Here is a 23890-nt window from a genome sequence, read left to right as displayed (position 1 = left end):
GGAAGAAGGGCTGGTGGAGGATCCCACTGGGACGAGGGGAAGACAGACAGCACTTCAGAAGCAGTCAGAGCCTGGAAAGAATGTAGGGAGTACAGGCTGTGACAGGGAAAGCAAGGGTGTTTGTGGGTCCTTGGAGGGTCCCAGGAAGGTGAGGGTAAGACCTCCAGAGCCCCTTCCCACTCAGGCTGAGGCCTGACTCTGGATGGAGCTGAGGAGGCCACCTGAGAAGCAGTGGAAGGGGTGCAATTCCTGCTCCCTTTAGCCCAAGACACCTGCAGTGTGTGCCCATTAGGGTGGGGTGGGCTGGGCTGCTTCTCAGCTCTGAGCACAGAATATAGTGGGGTTTCTTTGGAACAATCTTTTAGTATTTGTATGGCGACACAATCTCACCCACATCTGTTTATCACAGCAAGTCCTTTCCTATAACTGTCTCCTGTTCTTTCTGTCCATAAAGAATGTTTTGGAGTAGGAGTAATTCAGAGAAGTTAAGGACTTTCTGCTGGGAGGACTCCCTTGGGGATGATTAACCTTTCATGTTCATCTGATGGGCGAGCCCAGTGCTGCATTGAGAACATTGGGGCATGGGTCATCTGCATAAAAGGTTTTAGGGAAAATGCAACCTGTAAACGGGCAAGAGGCATGATGCCCCAGGAGGGGATGGGGTAAGGGCAAGGGGGAGGGATGGAACCTGCCAAATCTGAGATCAAATTTCCTCAGGTGTGGGCACCTGGTCATCTGACCCTGAAGGAGATGGGGTTTCTGTTTCAAAGAGAGCAGGACTGTAAGGGTTTTGGGGAGATGCTTACCACAGGGGCTGGGAATAGAATGGCATGGCTTTCCACAGGTGGACACATGGCAGATGGAAGCTTTACCTGTCTTTATCTTCACACAATTATTAGGCAAATTTTACTAATCCCACTTTATAGGTTATGAAACTGAGGCTCAGAGAGACTGTGTCAAGGGCCAAGATAACAGTTTATTAGTAGGAAATTCAGGATTTGAACTCAGGTACTTGACTCCTGTGCTCTCGCTCTTTCCACCACACCAATGGGCAGAAGGTCTTACCCAGTTATGTGACCGCTTTGGCTTAGGTGGGAGGTGAGGTAGGTGTTTGAAGACAGGTGTTTGTTGCATGAACAGATGAATTATCTGTGCAGGTTCCCATTTCATGGTTGGGTCTGAGTCCTAGAGACTCTAGAGGCAGGAAGGGAATATAGAAAAGTTCCAGTGTGGGCCATCAACTGGAAATTGATTTCCTGTGGGTGTCTATGCTTTGTCTGGACACTGTAGATCTCTAGAATCTAGAGAACTAGGCACTGGATCCTTAGAAGAAGGAATAGAGTGGGATGTATGTGTGCACAGTGTGTTTGATGAGTATATGAGAGTATGTAAGTTTGCCTGTGTTTAGCTGTAAATGTATGAGCTTGTGAGTATGTGTCTTTGTGTTGCATACATGTGAGAATGTTTGTGATGTATGGGTGTGTATACATGTGTATTCTGAAGGTATGTATCTGTGTATATGTATAAGGTGTGAGCATATGTGTGTCTATCTGCATGTGTGCAGGTGTGCATGAGTGTGAGTGTCTGTGTGTGTGTATGCATGTATGTGTGTGTGCTGTCCCAGGGGATCTTGAAGATTCATAGCTGAATATGTCTTTGATGTGGTTTGTGCAAGTTTCCAGCAGGTTTCAGGCTGTGGTATGGGGTTAAGGAGGTGGGAAGCCAGAAGAGAAAGGCTGGCTGTGCTTGGAGTGTGAGAGGTTGGGTAGCCTGAGCAGTCGGTGCCTCTGTCCTGGAAGGCACAGGGGGATGGCATCAGGGTCCCAGGTGTGAGGCTGGGTAGAGACTGTGTCCTGAAGCCTTCACACAGGACTTGCATTGGAAGCACTCAGAGGCCCTGCTCTGACCAGGGAGGGCCTTAAAGAGGTGGGGCCAGGATGTGAGGTTGGCCAGACTGTGGAGGGTTCAGGCCTACTGTCTTCATACCCCCACCCTCAGGATTTGGGAATGATGTAACCAGGCTGCTATTCCTAACTCTAGGCTCCACCCATTCTGCCTGATGGCCTTCGAGTCCCCAGAAGTCTCTGTGTGCCACCTCCTGAGGCTGGGATGACCAGAATCACAGTGAAGACTTCTGTCTCTGTCAATACTACCCAGACAGGTCCAAACCATGTCCTTGTATCTTAGAGGCCTTTGATAAAACCATATATGTATTCTTACTGAATTTCACACAAACCGAGGCTTTCATACCCCTTATGATGGGAAGTTCTTACTGAGTCTAACTCAAATCCTCTTGTTGTACTTCATGCCCTATAAGCCCAGACTGAGTTTGCGAAAATGGATCCCAGTGCCCCTCCCCCAAGCATGGAAGTAGTCATTCTGGATAGACAGACAAGTGGGTCAGAGTGTAGGGATATTGAGAAGATGTGGGGTGAAACTGGTGGATGACAGATGGGTCAGATCTTTCCTGGGAAGGAGGGCCATGATCAATAGGGCAGATTCAGAGAAGGGAATTTAGAGACCACCACTTTTCCCTGTTTCCCCTGTCACCCCACATAGTACCAGGGGAAACTGGAAACAGGCTGTGGTAGGAGGGACCAAGATTAAAATGGGAAAAGTGCTGGAGCACCTGCGTGGCTCAGTTGGTTAAGCACCCGACTCTTGGTTTTGGCTCAGCTGTTGATCTCATGGCTCATGGGTTTGAGCCCCACATTGGTCTCTGTGCTGTCAGTTTGGAGTCTGCTTGGATTCTTTCTCTCTCTCCCTCTCTGTCTGGCCCTCCCCAAATTGTACTCCCCCTCTCAAAATAAATAAGTAAACTTAAAAAAAATGGGAAAAGTACTTCCTTGTCCACAGCTTTGAGGAGCCTCTGGAAACACAGGACAAAGATCAAATGATGGATGAAGAGAAGTTCCTCTTGCAGCTCAGGAAGTAGGAGGAGAGGGGCAGGGACAGTGGGACTCCGAGGGGCAGAGGAGTATATGTGTTGATGGTGAGGGTGTGCACAGCATGGTGTTTGTGGTATACATGTCTGTACTCCATGGTTAACAGTCCTGTGTGCACCAGCCATGTATGTAAACATATCACATGAGGAAGGGTGCAGCTTTGACCTAGGTTTTTTATTTTATTTTTGTTTGTTTGTTTGTTTGTTTGTTTATTTTGAGAGAGACAGAGAGACAGAGAGAGAGAGAGAGAATGAGAGAGTCCACAAACAGCGGAGGAGCAGAGAGAGACGGGGAGAGAGAGGATCCCAAGCAGGCTCCATGCTGTCAGCAGAGCCCCATGTGAGGCTCGAACCCATGAACCACAACATCATGAACAGCTATATCATGACCTGAGCCGAAATCAAGAGTGAGACACGTAACCGACTGAGCCACCCAGGTGCCCCTTGATGTGAGGGTTTTCTTGTTGTTGTTGTATTTTTTTAATTTTATTTTTTATTTTTTTAAATTTACATCCAAATTAGTTAGCATATAGTGCAACAATGATTTCAGGAGTAGAATCCTTAGTGCCCTTTACTCATTTAGCCCATCCCTCCTGCCACAACCCCTCCAGTAACCCTGTTTGTTCTCCATATTTGTGAGTCTCTTCTGTTTTGTCCCCCTTCTTGTTTTTATATTATTGTTTCCCTCTCTTTATATTCATTTGTTTTGTCTCTTAAAGTCCTCATATGAGTGAAGGCATATGATTTTTGTCTTTCTCTAAGTTCACTTATCATAATACCCTCCAGTTCCACCCACGTAGTTGCAAATGGCAAGATTTCATTCTTTTTGATTGCTGAGTAATACTCCATTGTATACAAATACCACCTATTCTTTATCCATTCATCCATCGATGGACATTTGGGTTCTTTCCATACTTTGGCTATTGTTGATGGTGCTGCTATAAACATGGGAGTGCATGTGTCCTTTCGAAACAGCACACCTGTATCCCGTGGATAAATGCCTAGTATTGCAATTGCTGGGTCGTAGAGTAGTTCTATTTTTCATTTTTTAAGGAACCTCCATACTGTTTTCCAGAGTGGCTGCACCAGCTTGCATTCCCACCAACAACGCAAAAGAGATCCTCTTTCTCCACATCCTTGCCAACATCTGTTGTTGCCTGAGTGGTTAATATTAGCCATTCTGACAGGTGTCAGGTGGTATCTCATTGTGGTTTTGATTTGTATTTCCCTGATGATGAGTGATGTTGAGCATTTTCTCATGTGTCGGTTGGCCATCTGGATGTCTTCCTTGGAGAAGGGTCTATTCATATCTTTGCCCATTTCTTCACTGGATTATTTGTTTTTTGGGTGTTGGGTCTGATAAGTTCTTTATAGACTTTGGATACTAACCCTTTATCTGATATGCCATTTGCAAATACCTTCTCCCATTCTGTCGGTTGCCTTTTTGTTTTGCCAATTGTTTCCTTCGCTATGCAGAAGCTTTTTATTTTGATGAGGTCCCAGTAGATTTTTGCTTTTGTATACCTTTCCTCTGGAGACGTGTTGAGTAAAAATTTGCTGTGGCCAAGGTCAAAGAGGTTTTTGTCTTCTTTCTCCTCAAGGATTTTGATGGCCTCCTGTCTTACATTGAGGTCTCTCATCCATTTTGAGTTTATTTTTGTGTGTATGGTGTAAGAAAGTGGTCCAGGTTCATTCTTCTGCATGTCGCTGTCCAGTTTTCCCAGCACCACTTGCTGAAGAGACTGTATTTATTCCATTGGATATTCTTTCCTGCTTTGTCAAAGATTAGTTGGCAATGCTTTTGTGAGTCTGTTTCTGGGTTCTCTATTCTGTTCCTTTGATCTGAGTGTCTGTTCTTGTGCCAGTACCATACTGTCTTGATGATTACTGCTTTGTAGAATAGCTTGGAGTCTGGGATTGTGATGTCTCCTGCTTTGCTTTTCTTTTTCAAGATCGCTTTGGCTACTCCGGGTCTTTTCTTGTTCCATACAAATTTTAGGATTATTTGTTCTAGCTCTGTGAAGAATGCTGGTGTTACTTTGATAGGGATTACATTGAATATGTAGATCGCTTTGGGTAGTATTGACATTTTAACAATATTTGTTCTTCCTATCCAGGAGCATGGAATCTTTTTCCATTTATTTTGTGTCTTCTTCTATTTCTTTCATAAGCTTTCTATAGTTTTCAGTGTATAGATTTTTCACCTCTTTGGTTAGATTTATTCCTAGATATTTTATGGGTTTTGGTGAAACTGTAAATGTGATCGATTCCTTGATTTCTCTTTCTGTCACTTCATTGTTGGTGTATAGGAATGCAACCGATTTCTGTGCATTGATTTTATATCCTGCAACTTTGCTGAATTCATGAATCAATTCTAGAAGTTTTCTGGTGGCATCTTTTGGCTTTCCCATATAGATTATCATGTCATCTGTGAAGAGTAAAAGTTTGACCTCCTCCTGGGTGATTTGGATGCCTTTTATTTCTTTGTGTTGTCTGATTGCAGAGGCTAAGACTTCCAATACTATGTTGAATAACAGTGGTGAGAGTGGACATCCCTGTCTTATTCCAGACCTTAGGGGGAAAGCTCTCAGTTTTTCCCCTTTGAGCATGATATTAGCATTGGGTTGTTCACATATGGCTTTTATGAACTCAAGGTATGCTCCTTCTATCCCTACTTTCTTGAGGGTTTTTATCAAGAAAGGATGCTGTATTTTGTCAAATGCTTTCTCTGCATTTTTTGAGAGGATCATATGGTTCTTGTCCTTTCTTTTATTGATGTGATGAATCATGTTAATTGTTTTGCGGATATTGAACCAACCCTGCATCCCAGGTATAAATCCCACTTGGTCATGGTGAATAATTTTTTTAATGTATTGTTGGATCCAGTTGGCTAATATCTTGTTGAGGATTTTTGCATCCATGTTCATCAGGGAAATTGGTATGTAGTTCTCCTTTTTAGTGTGGTCTCTGTGTGGTTTTGGAATCAAGGTCATGCTGGCTTCATAGAATGAGTTTGGAAGTTTTCCTTCTATTTCTAATTTTTGGAACCGTTTTAAGATTATAGGTGTTAACTCTTCCTTAAATGTTTGGTAGAATTGCCCTGGAAAGCCATCTGGCCCTGAACTCTAGTTTTTTTTGGAGATTTTTGATTACTAATCCAATTTCTTTACTGGTTATGGGTCTCTTCAAATTTTCGATTTATTTCTGTTTCAGTTTTGGTAGTGTATATGTTTCTAGGAATTTGTCCATTTATTCCAGATTACCCGTTTTACTGGCATATAATTGCTCATAATACTCTCTTATTATTACTTTTATTTCTGCTGTGTTGGTTGTTATCTCTCTTCTTTCATTCTTGATTTTAATTATTTGAGCCCTTTCCTTTCCCTTTTTAATCAAACTGGCCTAGTTGTTTGTCAATTTTGTTAATTCTCTCAAAGAACCAGCTTCTGGTTTCATTGATCTGTTCTGGATTTTTGGTTTCTATAGCATTGATTTCTGCTCTATTCTTTATTATTTCCTGTCTTCTGCTGGTTTTGGGTATTTTTTGCTGTTCTCTGTCCAGCTCTTTAACATGTAAGGTAGTTTGTGTATCTGATATCTTTCTTCCTTCTTTAGGAAGGCCTGGATTGCTATATAATTTCCTCTTATGACCACCTTTGCTGTGTCCCAGAGGTTTTGGGTTGTGGTGTTATCATTTTCATAGAATTTCATATACTTTTTAATTTCCTCTTTAACTGCTTGGTTAGCCCATTCATTCTTTAGTAAGATGTTCTTAGTCTCCAAGTATTTGTTACCTTTCCAAATTTTTTCTTGTGGTTGCTTTCAAGTTTCATAGTATTGTGGTCTGAAAATATGCATGGTATGATATTGATCTTTTTGTACTTACTTAGGGCTGATTTGTGTCCCAGTATATGGTCTATCCTGGAGAACGTTCCATGTGCACTGGAGAAGAATGTATATCCTGCTGCTTTAGGATGAAATGTTCTGAAGATATCTGGTCCAGTGTGTCATTCAAAGCCATTGTTTCCTTGTTGATTTTTTTAAAATATGAAATTTATTGTCACATTGGTTTCCATACAACACCCAGTGCTCATCCCAACAGGTGCCCTCCTCAATACCCACCCCCACCCCCCATCAACCCTCAGTTTGTTCTGTTTTTAAGAGTCCCTCCTTGTTGAGTTTCTGATTAGATGGTCTGTCCATTGTTGTGAGTGGGGTGTTGAAGTCTCCTATTATTATGGTATTACTATCGATGAGTTTCTTTATGTTTGTGATTAATTTTGGTGTTACCACATTTGGTGCATAAATGTTTACAATTATTATGTCTTTTTGGTGGATCGACCCCTTGATTATAATATAATGCCCTTCTGCATCTCTTGATACAGTCTTTATTTTAAAGTCTAGATTGTCTGTTATAAGTATGGCTACTCCGGCTTTTTTGTTGGCCATTAGCGTGATAGATGGTTCTCCATCCCCTTATTTTCAATCTGAAGGTGTCTTTAGGCCTAAAATGGGTCTCTTGTAAACTGCATATAGATGGATCTTGCTTTCTTAGCCATTCTGTTACCCTATGTGTTTTGATTGGAGCATTGAATCCATTGAAATTTAGATTGAGTACTGAAAGATATGAATTTATTGCCATAATGATGCTTATAGTGTTGGAGTTTCTGGTGGTGTTCTCTGGTCCTCTGGTCCTTTCTAATCTTTGTTAGAAAGATACACATATATACATACATATATATATATATACACATACATATATATACATACATACACATACATATATACATACATACACATACATATATATACATATATATACATATACACATGTATATGTATATACATGTATATATGTATGTATGTGCTTATATATGTGTGTATATATGTATATGTGTGTATATACATGTATATATATGTGTATATATATGTATATACGTTACATGTGTATACACACACACACACACACACATATATATATATCTTTCATCTTTTCTCCCCTCAGAGAGTCCCTCTTAAAATTTCTTGTGGAGGCTGGTTTAGTGGTCACAAACTCCTTTAATTTATGTTTGTGTGGGAAACTTTTTATCTCTCCTATTTTCAATGACAGCCTTGCTGGCTAAGCAGTTCTTGGCTGCATATTTTTCTGATTCAGCACACTAAATATATCCTGCCACTCCTTTCTGGCCTGCCAAGTTTCTATGAATAGGTCTGCTGCAAACCTGATCTGTCTTCCCCTGTATGTTTGGGACTTTTTGTCCCTTGCTGCTTTCCTGATTCTCTCCTTGCCTGAGTATTTTTTTTAATTTGACTATGATAGGTCTTGTTGATGGTCGGGTTTCTTGAGTCTAATGGGGGTCCTCTGTGTTTCCTGGATTTCGATGTCTGTGTCTTTCCCCAGATTAGGAAAGTTTTCTGCTATAATTTGCTCACATAACCCTTCTACCCCTATTTCTCTCTCTTCCTCTTCTGGGACCCCTATGATTCTGATGTTCCCTTTTAGTGAGTCACAGATTTCTCTCATTCTTAAATTGTGCTCTTTTGCCTTAATTTTCCTCTTTTTTTCTGCTTCATTATTCTCTATATATTTGTCCTCTATATCGCTGATTCTCTCTTCTGACTCATCCATCCTTGCCGCCGCTGCATCCATCCGTGATTGCAGCTCAGTTAGAGCATTTTTAATTTCATTGTGACTATTTTTTACTTCTTTTATCTCTGCAGAAAGGGATTGTAATCTACTTCCAACTCCGGCTAGTATTCTTATCGTGATTCTAAATCCTGGTTCAGACATCTTACTTGTGTCTGTGTTGGTTAAATCCCTGGCTGTCATTTCTTCATTTTCTTTCTTTTGGGGTGAATTCCGTCATTTTGTCATTTTGAGGGGAGAAAAGGAATTCATGTAGAACAATTGATATTAAAAATTAAAATTAATAAAAATATTAAAATTAAAAATTAAAATCTCACACACACAGAAAATCGAATAGATGATGTTAGATCCTAGGTGTGTTATGGTTTGTGTATTGAAAGTGGTTTGACAGATTAGAGGGAAAAGAAAGGGGGGGGCAGAAAAAAAAGGAAATCATTTGAAAATTTGAAAAAATGAATAAACTGAAGTAGACTAAAATGAGATGATGGGGGTAAAGTAGAATTTGAAAAAAAATACACAAAATTAAAGAATATTGTAGAAAAATATTAAAGAATAATATTTTTAATAAAAATTAAAAATAAATATGAATTTTTGTTTTTCTGTATTTAAGAAAAAAGAAATGAAAAAGAGAAAAAATATTAAAAAAGAAAGAAAAAAGAAAAACGAGAAAATCATTTGAAAATTTGAAAAAAGTGAATACACTGTAGTAGACTAAAATAGAATGATGGAAGTAAAATAGAATTTGAAAAAATTTACATAAATGCAAAAAATATAGTAAAAAATTAAGTAAAATATTTTAATAGAAATTGAAAGTAAAAATGAAGTTTTTCTCATTCTGCATTCAAGAAAAAGAGAAAAAAAGAAAAAATAAAAAAGGAAATTGTTTGAAAAGTTGAAAAGGTGAATACATTGAAGGAGTATAAAATAAAATGATGCAAGTAAAATAGAATTTGAAAAAAATGCACAAAAGTAAAAAATATAGCAATAAAAATTAAATAAAAATGTTTTTATTAAAAATAGAAAATAAATATGATTTTTTTCTCTTTCTGTATTCAAGAAAAAGTGTGAAAGAGGAAAAAAAGAAGAAAGAATGAGAGAAAATTGAATAGATGAACCTGCTAACAGATTGAAGTAGGACTGAAATTTCATTTCCCCTAGAAGTCAGTCTATGTAGTGCTTTATAATCCATAAGCTAAGCTGGCAGTGAGACTTGCGTTCTTTAACAGCGAAGTTGGCCCAGTTGGGCGTGGCTCAGTGTAACAGCTCTGCTCTCCACTAGATGGCGCTGCTAGCCTACCGGGGTGGATTGTTGCAGAGCTTGTAGGTGCCTATGCGCATGCGTGGGAGTGGGGGGTGGAGAATGGTGCCACCCAGCTATCCAGTCTGTTCTCCCAGATCAGCAATCGCGCATCCGTTCTGTCTTCAGCTTTCATCCACTCCCCACTTTTTCACTCTCCGTGACCAGGGCCCAGGCAGTACCTCTCTCCTGAGTTTTGTCTCAGATGAGGCTGTATTCCCCCCGGCCCCTTACTTCTGAAGTACTGTGGCTTTGACTCGTTCCGCCCCTCTGTGGGAGGGTCTCACCAAGCAATGGCCCAATGGCTGCACCCAGAAACGCTTGCTGGACTCTGCTGCTGCTGCTGCTGGTGCCCCGAGACTGTGGCCAGGTGCTAGCCCACTCAAGAAAAGTTTGCGAGATAGTGTAGCAGCAGCATTTCAGGGATTATGGGAAATCACGACACACATCTGGCACCAGGTTTCACCCTTAAGACCTTGTTCCAGCACCAGCGAATGTGGCTGCCTTCTGGGGTCTGCTGGGACCAGGTGGCTTCAACAGTCTCTACCAAACGTCCTTCCAGCAGTGGAACCGCTTTTCCCCATGTGGCCCGAGAACCTCCCGGACTCCACTCTATTCCTGGGGATTCGCCTTTCCCACCAGAGCACCACCAGGTATTGAGCTGTGGAGTTGCACTTTGCACTCCCCTTGTTTACAGTCTTAATGGAATTTAAACCCTCTCCTTTCTCCCTTTTTAGTTTAGTCCCTGTGTCTGTTTCCAATTTTCCACTTTCTCTCCAGCTGCTTTTGGGGAGGGGTGCTTTTCCCGTATTCTCCCCCCACCCAGTCTCCGTCCTCTCTCCGCCCGCAAAAGCCGTTACCTACCGACAGTGGCTTCTTGCTCACCAAATTCACCTCTCTGCGCCACGTACCTGCTGAATTCTGTGGTTCAGATTGTGCAGATTGTTGTGTTAATCCTCCACTCAGTTTTCTAGGTGTGTAGGATGGTTTAGTGTTGGTCTGGCTGTATTTCATGGACACGAGACACACAGAAAATTTCCATGCTGTTCTGCCATCTTGGGTCCTCCCTTGATGTGAGTTTTTTAAACCAAGTGCTGTGAGCTGGCTTCCCCCTGGTGTCTATGAAGTATGCTTTTTTAGGAGTAGCAGCACCAATTGGAAGACCCCTGGATTAGGAATCAAGAAAACGTAGTTCCAATTCTGGCTCTAGTTATCAGCTGGGACCTTGTGAAGCAACACTTGTGTGAGCTGGGATGTCACCTGCTGTACAACCATAAAAGGAAAGCCATTCTGTTTGCCATCAGCCCAAATACTGGGGACCAGTAAAATGAAGGGGATTGGAGTGGGTGATGGTGTTTTAGGAGCCAAAGGTAATAAAGCATGCCAGTGGTAAGTGCTGCAGGACGGTTTTCTGAATTAGAAAATCATGGGAATTTGCTGGTACCAAGGATTACCCAGCCTGGGCAGCCCTGCCCTATCTCAGGACCCAGGGCCCAGGGCTGGCTCTGCTTGGAGAGCTGTCCTATGCTGCCCTCTTGTGGCCATCAAGCCCTTCTCAGGTCCTGCTGAGAAGGTTCCCCTCAAGTGCTCAAGGCCCTGTTCCTTGCCACCTGGTGGAAATTACATATGAATCAGGAGAAGTGATCTATAGTCCTCCAAGAGTGCCTTTCCCCCTCATGTCCCCTGGTTTCTGGAGGCATTCACAACCTCTTAAAGGCTGGGGAAGTCTTCCTGAGATTTCACCCTCCTTACTATTGCCTGATTTTTAACTTTGGCTTTTGGGGATATGTGGTAGAGACAAGGAGCTGAGATCAACATATTGAGCAGAGAGCAATTTCTCTTCCTCCCTGGGTTCCATCTATAACCTTAGCTACCCAGGGTCATTGGGAGTTTTCAAAGAAAGACAACATGGTCTAGTGACATTTCTGGAGAAAATGGGTCTGGAGCAGACCAGGAATTATGTGTCTAGGCCTCTGAGAATTTGCACCTGAGCCCAGTCCCTCAGTCTCAGCAGGGAGATGGATTGGCAGGAGCCAGGAGACAAGAGACAGGGATGCTGGAGGGAGATGATGTATTTGACAGATGCTGACGTGACTCCTTATCTGCTAGCTCTGGAGTCCCCTCCCACCAACCAGGCTGCCCTTGACCCTCCCCTTCTAGTGCTTAGTGCTCATTAGTGACTGCCTGTCTTTGGGGAGACATCCAGGGAGCAAAGTTGCATTGGGTGGGTAAGGGGGTGAGGAAGAGGGAGGGACAGAAGGTAAGTGATGGAGAAAGAGGGATTGGAATGACTGGGATTGTCGCTGGGATCCCATGATCACTGGGGTGCTTGGAAGGCTTGTCAGGGGAAACTGTCCTGGGGACAGATACTGACTTGCTGGGGGTGAGTGAGTGGGGGTGGGGGTGGGAAGGAATACTGAAAGGGATTGAGTTCCATTGATTTAGGCACTTATTTTGGGAAATCTGGTAAAATATGATCCAAGGACTTTATTGAGTATTCTTATGTACAAGGAAGAGTTACAGGTGTCATAGGGGATTTTAGAGGGACACACATTTTCTGTTCCCCTTCCCTTATTTGAAGACCATCCACATCTCCTTCCTGGACTCATTGCCCCACATGTGCCTGTCTGAGGGGTGCAACGAGCAGCTGGGCAGTTCTCACCTGGGATGCAGAGGCAAAGCTCTCAGTCTTTCTGTTCTACACACACCCTCCCCCCCTAGGCAAAGCATCTGCAATGGGCCTCCTGCCTCTCCTCATTCCTCTTCTCACAGAATGTTCCAGACTCATAGATACCTGGCCTACGGGGACTTTAAGTGCCCTCCCAGAATTTCCAGTGGCTTATAGTGGATAAACTGGGGAGGGTGAAGGCCAACTGGCAGGGAGGTGAGGCGAATCTCAAGTCCTGGAGAATATTTGATGAGGAGCAGAGGTCTGTAGTCAGAGCCTGTGCTGCATCCTAATTTTCCAGCCTTTCATCTTTCACATGAAGGGCTGCATGCACAGTCCCCTCTGCTCCCTCTGAATAGCTCACCCTAGGAGCTGCAGGGCAGCACTGGGAGGCAGAGAAGAGGGCAGACAGACACAGGGACAGGGAGAGGGACAGCAAGGCCCAATAAATTCAAAGCAGGACTGACAGAGTGGGACCAAGAAGGCAGAGACAGTCTGGGAACCCTGGAAAGTCCAAGAGACCAAGACACAGAGTCAAGAGAGGTAGACAGTCCAAAGTGGAATAGAGAGATAGGGAGATAAACTCAGAGGCAGGAGAGAGGGAAGAGAGGAACATCCAGGGAGCAGATTGAAAGATCCAAGACAGACACAGAGAGACACCCAGAGGCCAGAGATAGTGGAAATACACATGGTCACAGATACATGAGTAGGCCCAGGCTCAGGAGGTGGGAAAGCCATGAACCCAGATCCAAAGACAGATCCATGGACATGGGGCCAGGGCTGAGGCAATAGAGAAGTGCACAGAGAGGGAGGGAGAGGGAGACAGAGAAGGGAAAGGAGGTGGGGGCCAGAGGGGAAGGCAGTGAGAAAGGGAAGGTAGAGGTTGAAGAGAGTGAGATACAGACTCTGAGTCAAGGTCTCTGCTGCTGCTGGTGTGTGTGTGTGTGTGTGTGTGTGTGTGTGTGTGTGTGACAGGAACACAACAATTTAGAGATCCATACAATATGGCCTAGTCCTGTGGTGCTGAAGGAGACCCCACACCCTCCCTCTGCAAGATTGCTCTGAGCAGTGGAGGTGGAGGGGGGAGAACAGAAACAAGATGTGAGTTAGAGAAAGACTGAGATGGAGAAGAATTGGCAGAGCCCTGACTGAGATCAGAGGCAGAGAAACTGAGAGTGGAACAGGGAGTAGAGAAGTGGGCAGAAGACAGAGGGAGACAGATCAGGAGAAGGAATGTGATGGAGGCTGGTGTATAGAGACACAGGGAAAGGGAGGGAGCCTCTCACTGCATGAGGGAGAGAGAGGCAGGGAGAGAGAGGCCATTGAGAATCAGATGAGGGGAAAGGGGGAGAAAGCAGGGCACCTGTCTTCCCAGAGAGGCTGGGTTTGGATGAAACAACCCTGTGGGAGGTGGGGAGGTGGGCAGTGAGTGCTTTTTAGGGTGACCTTCTCTCTCTCATGTTTTAAGTACAGTGAACCTATTCCACACAAGCATCTTCTTCATGGGAGCACTTACAACTGCTGCTGCAGGTGCCTGGTCACCTGGTATCCTCTGCGGGGATTGGCTTCACAGCCTGCAGCACAGCCCTGAGCATCCTCACCAGAGACACATGTTTGTCCTTGGGGTGGATCTGATTTTTCAGAATTGCCAAGTTTTCTCCGAGGCTGGAGAATAAGGTGAGGACCCAGCTGGGAAGCCATATTTCTAGTTAAAAACCAGGTGAATGTAGGAAGACAGAGTGGAGGATATGCCCTCCCCCAAAATGGCTCTGAAAGGTCATTGTGAAGGAGATGCTTGCAGCATGTGACAGAGGGAGACATTCCTGGTGGCTGCTGGAGCCCAGATTAATGTTCCTGTCCATTTGTGAAATGCTTCCGGGAACATTCCCAGCCTGGTACTGGAGGGTGAGAACTGCATTTGCCTGAAATACTGGGTCTAGTGGTCCTGCCCTTTAGGAGCTTACAGTTCCCTCCCTGCCAACTGATATGCAAAGTTACCTAATGACAGTCAGCACAGACCAACAAATGCAAAGGACAAAGACAAATTCAGAATCAAGGCCAGTTAGTTCATCAGGGAAGGCTGCCTGGAGGAGGGGACGCTAGAGTGGGGTATAGAAAGAGAAACCTAACAGGACATTGGACAGAGGGGGGAAAAGAGGAAGAGAACTTCTCTTTGTTGATTCTGAAGCAGGATGAGCAAACCATAAGGCAAGTAGAAGATTGTATTGGTGGTCTGGAATAAATTGGATTGGGAACCAGCATGAAAGGGAGTGGAGAGGCGCAGATCTTATGGCTAGGCTAGAGGTTCTGAATTTGCTGGGAGAGGTGTTGGGGCGCTCTGGAGGGTGCCCTAAGATGTGTATTGGCACAATGGCATGGAGGAGTACCCAAGTTTGTATGTCTTCTGTGTGTGTGTGTGTGTATGTGTGTGTGTGTATGTGTGTGTGTGTGTGTGTGTGTGTGTGTGTGTGTGTGTTGGGGGTGGGGGCAAGATATATATCAGGTCACTTTCTGCCAAGTGGCTTTGTGTCCCAGGTGCCTGTCTTTCCATCTGTGTGGGTGTTTGGTATGTCAGTATGTCTGAGCGCCTTTGTTCATTTGTGTGTCTCCTTATGGTAACATGTGAATGGTATGTCAGGTGCATCTTGTGTATTTTATTTGGCTGCACGCAGTGGAGGGAAGCATGTGTGCATGGGGGTATGTTGTGTATGTGTTTGTGTGTGTGCATGTGTCTGCAGGAGATGGGGGAGACCTGGCTGCCCAAGCATCACCTTCTGTCTCTTTCCTTCCACTGGCTCCATCCATCCCTGCTGAGGTCCTGACAAGGCAAACAACAAAATGGGAAACAGCTACGTCCAGAGAGGCCAGAAAATTGTACACCAGGTACAGAGTCCCCCTGGGGGGAGAGGGGGCTCAAGAAGACCCAGGTGGCCAACAGGCAGACAAAGAGTCCTGCAGGCACAGGCTGCTCCTTGGAGCAGGTGCACTCACATGCACACACACTCTCAGGTATCCACAGGCCTGCCAGGCACAGAAGGACATACACATTCATGATGTCCCTCTCCCCACCCTCTACCAAGCACTGTGGCCCTGCCTTTCATCACCTCCAAAAGCCTCCCAGGGTTTGGGGATATGGGGCTGGGGATGCTCACTGGGATTTAGGAGCCAATTGCTCCTTTCTTGGAAGGGTGTGTGTGTGTGTGTGTGTGTGTGTGTGTGTGTGTGCCTGCACGCATGCCCACCCTCACCTTCAAGCCTTCCCACATCCTCACCTTCCCCAGTGCTCTTTGAGGCTGACTCCTGCTCCCCCTCTCTGAGCACTGTCTCTAACCCTGTGTCTCAGTCCCACATCCATCCCACAGGGTCTCTGCTCCCCGCTCTTGCTTTTCATCCTTTTGCATGGACTTTATCTTTGTCACCCATGCCTCTACTGTAAATCTCTACCTAGTGCCCTAGACTCTATAGCAGAGTTCCTTCTGTGACCACCCTTCTGCTCTGTCTACACCTGCCTTGGCCTCCCCCCACAGGTCCTCTGTCCACACTACTGCATTCTGCCCATGGTTGCCACTACCTACAATTCTGGTCAGAGGCTTGGGTGTGTCTCTGCCCAGGTTCTTCCTTAGATTGCCCTTTTTCATGTTGGTTTCAGGTGTGATCTCTGGGCTTTGCCCCCACTCCTTCCATGGGGGCTCTTCTGCCCCATCCAGAGTTCCATTTTGGTCTGTTTCCTCCTCCCCCTTCCTGTTGTGTAGCTGCCTGCATTACCTTCTGACTCCCAGTCTCTGCCAGGACTCCCCTGGTTGGTGGGGGGCTGTGGTAAAGCAGGAGGTCCTGGGCTGAGCTGGAATCCCAGCCCTGTTACTCCCATGGAGCCTCTTCACCTGGACTCACTCACCTGTAAAAGATGGGAAATAACTGCAGGGGCAACAGGAAATAGTTCCTGGGACTGTAGGGAGAATTAGCGCTGTGGTCAGGATGCAACATACTTGGCACATAGTAGGCACTCAATAAACATTAGCTTTTGTTATTTGTCCTTCCTCAGTCTGCTCCCCTGTCGCCTTAGCCTGGAGTCAAAAAGATATTAAGAAGAGAGAAAAGAAAAATTAATAGACAGTATAAACCAAATCCAACTAAATATCAGGAATTTCATATGGTTCAGCCTAACAAGTGCTCTAAGTTCTGAACACAGGAAATGTCCATGAGTGTGGACAAGAAGGGAGGGTGGGTACTGGACTGAACCCAGAACACAGGAAGCCATGTGAATTGTGGACTGGACCAAGCAAAGTCAATCCCAGGAAAGATGGAGGCTGCCCAAAGTCCAGCCTGCATTTACCTGTGGTGGTAGTGCTGGCCACCCTCTGTCCCTGCAGTCATGGGCTTTGTCTGCTGGGGCTGCAGGCGATCTGGGAGTACATCTCCCCCAATAGTCTTACCTCCAGACAGAACCTGGACTTCTGAAGCCTCAGACTCACATCTTCCTCTTCACTCCCTGCATATCAGGTACACACACACACACACACACACACACACACGGCCCCTGGTATTTCTTTTTTTTTTTTTTAATGAATTCTTTAAAGCCTATATTTATTTATTTTTTTAATTTATTATTATTTTTTAAATTTACATCCCATTTAGTTAGCATATAGTGCAACAATGATTTCAGGAGTGGATGCCTTAATGCTCCTTAACCATTTAGCCCATCCCCCCTCCCACAACCTCTCCAGTAGCCCTCTGTTTATTCTCCATATCTAAGAGTCTCTTATGTTTTGTCCCCCTCCCTGTTTTTATATTATTTTTGCTACCCTTCCCTTATGTTCATCTGTTCTGTGTCTTAAAGTCCTCACATGAGTGAAGTCATATGATATTTGTCTTTCTCTGACTAATTCTGCTTAGCATAATAACTTCAAGTTCTATCCACGTAGTTGCAAATGGCAATATTTCATTCTTTTTGATTGCTAAGTAATACTCCATTATATATATATATATATATATATATATATATATATATATATACCACATATTCTTTATCCATTTATCCATTGATGGACATTTGGGCTCTTTCCATACTTTGGCTATTGTCCATAGTGCTGCCATAAACATTGGGGTGCATGTGCCCCTTCAAAACAGCATACCTGGATCCCTTGGATAAATACCTAGTTATGCAATTGCTGGGTCATAAGGTAGTTCTATTTTTATTTTTTTTTGAGGAACCTCCATACTGTTTTCCAGAGTGGCTGCACCAGCTTGCATTCCCACCAACAATGAAAAAGAGATCCTCTTTCTCTGTATCCTCACCAACATCTGTTGTTGCCTGAGTTGTTAACATTAGCCATTCTGACAGGTGTGAGGTGGTATCTCATTGTGGTCTTGATTTGTCTTTCCCATTCATCTTTGATGATGAGTGATGTTGAGCATTTTTTTCATGTGTAGGTTGGCCATCTGGATGCCTTCTTTGAAGAAGTGTCTTACTCGTATCTTTTGCCCATTTCTTCACTGGATTATTTGTTTTTTGGGTGTTAAGTTTGGTAAGTTCTGTATAGATTTTGGATACTAACCCTTTATCTGATATGTCATTTGAAAATATCTTCTCCTATTCCATCAGTTGCCTTTTAGTTTTGCTGATTGTTTCCTTTGTTGTGCAGAAGCTTTTGATTTTGATGAGGTCCCAATAGTTAATTTTTGCTTTTGTTTCTCTTGCCTCCAGAGACATGTTGAGTAAGAAGGTTCTGTGGCCAAGGTCAAAGAAGTTTTTGCCTGCTTTCTCCTCGAGGGTTTGATGGCTTTCTGTCTTACGTTTAGGCCTTTCATCAATTTTGAGTTTATTTTTGTGTATGGTGTAAGAAAGTGGTCCAGGTCTATAGTTCTCCTTTTTAGTGGAGTCTTTGTCTGGTTTTGGAATCAAGGTAATGCTGACTTCATAGAAAGAGTTTGGAAGTTTTTCTTCCATTTCTATTTTTTGGAACAGCTTCAGGAGAATAGGTATTAACTCTTCCTTAAATGTTTGGTAGAATTCCCCTGGAAAGCCATCTGTCCCTGGACTCTTGTTTTTTGGCAGGTTTTTGATTACTAATCAATTTCTTTACTGGTTATGGGTCTGCTCAAATTTTCTTTCTTCCTGTTTCAGTTTTGGTAGTGTATATGTTTCTAGGAAGTTGTCCATTTCTTCCAGATTCCCCATTTTACTGGCATATAATTGCTCATAATATTCTCTTATTATTGTTTGTATTTCTGCTGTGTTGGCAGTGAACTCTCCTCTTTCATTCTTGATTTTACTCATTTGTGTCCTTTCCTTTTACTTTTTGATCAAACTGGCTAGAGGTTTATCAATTTTGTTAACTCTTTCACAGAACCAGGTTCTGGTTTCATTGATCTGTTCTATTTGTTGTTGTTGTTGTTTATTTGTTTTGATAGCATTGATTTCTGCTCTACTCTTTATTATTTCCTGTCTTCTGCTGGTTTGGGGTATTATTTGCTGTTCTTTTTCCAGCTCCTTAACGTGTAAGGTTAGGTTGTGTATCTGAGACCTTTCTTCCTTGTTTTAGAAGGTCTGGATTGCTATATACTTCCCTCTTATGACCGCCCTTGCTGTGTCCCAGAGGTTTTGGAATGTGGTATTATCATTTTCATTGGATTCCATGTCCTTTTTCATTTCCTCTTTAACTTCTCGGTTAGCCCATTCATTCTTTAGTAGGAGGTTTTTTAGTCTCCAAGTATTTGTTATCTTTTCAAATTTTTTCTTGTAGTTGATTTTGAGTTTCATAGCATTGTGGTCTGAAAATATGCAGGGTATCATCTTGACTTTTTGTACTTTCTGAGGGCTGATTTATTTCCCAGTATGTGATCTATTCTGGAGAATGTTCCATGTGCACTGGAGAAGAATATGTATTCCTCTGCTTTTGGATGAAATGTTCTGAATATGTCTGTTAAGTCCATTTGGTCCAGTGTGTCATTAAAAGCCACTGTTTCCTTGTTGATTTTCTGTTTAGCTGATCTGTCCATTGTTGTAATTGAGGTGTTGAAGTCCTCTACTTTTATAATATTACTGTCGATAAGTTTCTTTATGTGTGTGATTAATTGATTTATATGTTTGGGTGCCATCACATTTGGAGCATAAATATTTACAATTATTAGGTCTTCTTGGTGGATAGACCCTTTAATTATGATATAATGCCCTTCCACATCTCTTGATACAGTCTTTATTTTAAAGTCTGGATTGTCTGATATATGTATGGCCACTCCAGCTTTCTTTTGTTGACCATTAAGCATGATAGATGGTTCTCCATCTCCTTACTTTCAATCTGAAGGTGTCTTTAGGTCTGAAGTGGGTCTCTTGTAAACAGCATATAGATGGATCTTATTTTCTTACCATTCTGTTTCCCTACGTCTTTTGATTGGAGCATTTAGTCCATTGACATTTACAGTGAGTACTGAAAAATATGAATTTATTTCCATTATGTTGCTCATTGAGTTGGAATGTCTGGTTGTGTTCTCTGTTTTTTTCTAGTCTTTGTTGCTTTTGGTATGTATGTATGTATTTTCATCTTTTCTCCCTCAGAGAGTCCCCCTTAAATTTTTTTGAAGGGATGGTTTAGTGGTCGCAAACTCCTTTAATTTTTGTTTGTGTGGGAAATTTTTATCTCTCCTTCTGTTTTTTTTTTTTTTTAAACAGATTTTAATTTTTTTTTTTCAACGTTTATTTATTTTTGGGACAGAGAGAGACAGAGCATGAACGGGGGAGGCGCAGAGAGAGAGGGAGATACAGAATCGGAAGCAGGCTCCAGGCTCTGAGCCATCAGCCCAGAGCCCGACGCGGGGCTCAAACTCACGGACCGCGAGATCGTGACCTGGCTGAAGTCGGACGCTTAACCGACTGCGCCACCCAGGCGCCCCTCTCCTTCTGTTTTTAATGACAGCCTTGCTGGATAAAGAATTCTTGGCTGCATATTTTTCTGATTCAGCACATTGAATATATCCTGCCACTCATTTCTGGCCTGCCATGTTTCTGTGGCTAGGTCTGCTGCAAATCTCATCTGTCTTCCCTTGTAGTTTAAAGATTTTTTTTTCCCTTGCTGCTCTCATGATTCTTTCCTTGCCTGAGTATTTTGTGAATTTGGCTATGATGTGCCTTGTTGATGGTTGGGTTTTGTTGGTCTAATTGGGGTCCTCTTTGCTTCCTAGATTTCGATATCTGTGTCTTTCCCCGGGTTATGAAAGCTTTCCATTATGATTTGCTCACATAACCCTTCTACCCCTATTTCTCTCTCTTCCTCTTCTGGGACCCCTATGATTCTGATGTTGTTCCTTTTTAATGAGTCACTGATTTCTCTAATTCTTAAATCATGCTCTTTTGCCTTAATCTCCCTATTTTTCTCTGCTTCATTATTCTCCATAAATTTGTCCTGTATATTGCTGATTTGCTGCAGTGGCTCTTCCATCTTTGCTACCATGACATCCATTCGAGATTGTAGCTCAGTTATAGCATTTTTTATTTCATCATGAATAGATTTACTTTTTTTAATCTACACAAAAAGGGATTCTAATCTATTTTTGACCTCAGCTAGTATTCTTATTATCATGATTCTAAATTCTGGTTCAGACATCTTGCTTGCATCTGTGTTGGTTAAGTCCTTGGCTGTTGTTTCTTCCTGCTCTTTCTTTTGGGGTAAATTCCTTTGTTTCATCATTTTGAAGGGAGAAAAGGAATCAATGAGGTAAAACCAATTAAAATTAAAAACTTAAAAACAACACACACACACAAATCAAACAAATGATGGTAGATCCTAGATGTGTTTTGGTCTGGGCGTTGAAAGGAGCTTGATAAATTAGAGAACAAAAGGGGGAAAAAAGGAAAATGAAAATTTGAAAAATAAATGAATACAATGAAGTAGAATAATATGGAATGATGGAAGTAAAAGAGAATTTGAAAAATTGACAAAAACAGTAAAAATTAAGGAGAAATATTTTTAATAAAAACTGAAAATAAAAATATTTTTTTCTATTTCTGTATTCAAGAAAACGAAAAGAAAAAAAATGAAGAGAGGGACCACTGAACAGACTGAAATATGATTGTATTGCATCGTTGTCCCCTAGATGTCAAACTATGAAGCACTTTATAGTCCATAAGTGAAGCAGATGGAGAGACTTATGGTGTTCCTGAAGTGTGAGGTTGACCCCATTGTGCAGGTCTTAGTGTAATTGGCTCCATTCTCCAAGAGATGGCGCTGCTTAGCTTATTGGGGTGGATTGTTGTGGTGTTTGTAGGTGCGCATGGCATGCATGAGAGGGGTGAAAATGGAGTCACCCAGCTACCCATTCTCTAGTATTGGAACACTGTTCTCCCAATCAGCAATCGGACACCCATCCTTTGTCTCTGGCTTTTGTCCACTCCCCACTTTTACACTGTCCATGACCAAGCAGTCAGGCTCCCAGGCAGCACCTCCCTCCTGAGTTTTTTTTCAGAAGCAGCTGTTTTTCCCGCCCCCTTACTTCTGAGGGACTGTGGCTTTGACCCGTTCTGCCCCTCTGTAGGAGTGTCTCACAGAGCAATGGCCAAGTGCTGGCTGCACCTAGGAACTTTCACAGGCCCATGCTGCTGCCAATCCCAAGACTGTGGCTGGTGCCAGCCACTCCAGAAAAAGTTTGCATGATCGTGTAGCAGCAACATTTCAGGGATTATGGAAAATCACAAGACACATCTGTCACCAGGCTTCCCCCTTAATGTCCTTGTTCCAGCACCAGCTGATGTGGTTGTTCTCTGGGGTTTGCTGTCACCTTTGCCTGTGGGGTAGCTACCCAGCCTCTACCAAATGTCCTCCCAGCAGAGGAGCCACCACCTCTCCCTGTGTGACCCAAGGACCCCTCGGACCTCACTTTCTGCTCCTGGGGATACACCCTTCCCTCCAGAGCACACCAGGTAATGAGATGTGGTGTTTCAGACTCTGTGCTCCCCTGTTTATAGAGTCTTAATGGAATTTAAACCTTCTCCTTTCTCCTTTCTCCATTTTTAGTTCAATCCCTGCAGCTATTTCCACTTTTCCACTTTCTCTCCAGCTGCTTTTGGGGGGGGGGTGCTTTTCCCATACTCTCCCCCATCTCCATCCTCTCTCCACAAAAAACAGCACTCTGCCCTCTGTGGTTTCTCTCTCCCCCAGTTCACCTCTCTGTATCACATACCTGCTGAGTTCTGTGGTTCAGGTTGTGCAGATTGTTGAGTTTATCATCAAATCGGTTTTCCAGATGTGCAGGATGGTTTACTATTGATCTGGCTGTGTTTCATGGGTGTGAGACACACACAAAAAAACTTCCATGCAGTTGCGCCATCTTGGCTCCTTCAGGGGCCCTGGGATCTCTAAAGGAAAGCACTGCCCCACTAAAGATGGATTCCCTCCAGCTGCCTGCTTTCCTGACACTAAACCTCACAGTACAGTTTAGGTTCAAATGATGTCCCTTGGGTTTCTTTCTTAGTTCCCCACAGTCCCCACAGGGGCTGTGGACCACCCTGGAGGCTGTGAAGTGGGTAGAGGGCTGGGCTCCTCCCCACCCCTCTGGCCCTTTCTGGTCTGACAGCTTCATCCTCTTATATGTGGCCTTCATTCTGTTGCTCTATGCCCTGTCCTCTACACTTGGCTCTTGGGTTCCTAGGGCCTGAAGTCACCCTTTCCTCCATCTTCTTGACCTATTTCTAAGTCTCTTATGCAACCCCCATCCCTACCAGTGGTGTCTTCAGCCCCTACACTAATGAACCCTCTCCCCTCACACACACTGATCTCAGAGGCTCCCTAACTGTCTTCTACCTGTTATGGGGAGATACATTGCCTATATTTTGTAGATATACCTATATTTTTAGGGGATGCAGGGTCCCAGGCTTGGTCCCTGTCTTGTGCATAAATTGTACAGATCACGAAAAAAAATACAGTGAGTCACACACTCTACCCTTTATGTGTGCTGCACACTGAGTTGAAACCCAGATGGAGAACCAGGGCTCTGTCCTGTGGGAGGCCCTGGGCAGCTAGTAAGATGAGGCTGAGAGCCAAGACAGAGAGGCCCAGTGCTCTGGGCTGGGAAGCTAGGCTGATGTCTCTGACCTCTTAGACTGTGAGGATGGCTAAGTCTGGACTGCATGGGCTAGTGAGCCATGGTAGGGAGAGACAGTTGCCAGGGCCTAGACAGTGGGGACAGAGGCTCCTGGGGGTCAGGAGACAGAAAGAGGGAGAGGGAGACAGGACTGGGGATGGGGAGGGGTAATGGGAATACTGAAGTCTTTGAGACCTTTATCCTGGCTATCCCCTTACCCACCCTTTCCATGGACTGAATTCTGTGTTTTAAAGCTTAAAA

The 23890-nt window shown here is 43.6% G+C and overlaps 1 protein-coding gene and 1 long non-coding RNA gene across 5 annotated transcripts in view; both read left to right on the top strand.

Moving 5' to 3' along the window:
* Nucleotides 1-10498: 10498 nt before the first annotated feature.
* Nucleotides 10499-23890, top strand: part of LOC115518420 (cationic amino acid transporter 3-like) — a 41631-nt gene continuing 28239 nt past the window's right edge. For 2 of the 4 annotated variants that reach the window (XR_004343867.1, XR_004343866.1), the window contains exon 1: nt 22306-22469. The gene's annotated coding sequence lies outside the window, so the exon portion shown is untranslated. Of the gene's footprint in view, nt 10542-22305; nt 22470-23890 lie in introns of those variants that run through there. The other 2 variants (XM_032593924.1, XM_032593925.1) reach the window with 2 other exon arrangements.
* Nucleotides 15353-23890, top strand: part of LOC116737740 — a 40146-nt gene continuing 31608 nt past the window's right edge. Inside the window, exon 1 of the long non-coding RNA XR_004343868.1 lies at nt 15353-15439. This is a non-coding gene — a long non-coding RNA (uncharacterized LOC116737740). The remainder of the gene's footprint in view (nt 15440-23890) is intronic.

This window comes from Lynx canadensis, chromosome B4, assembly GCF_007474595.2.
Source record: "Lynx canadensis isolate LIC74 chromosome B4, mLynCan4.pri.v2, whole genome shotgun sequence".
Taxonomy (NCBI): Eukaryota; Metazoa; Chordata; class Mammalia; order Carnivora; family Felidae; genus Lynx; species Lynx canadensis.
The sequence above is the reverse complement of the archived record's forward strand: the minus strand, read 5'-3'. Positions and strand labels throughout refer to the sequence as shown.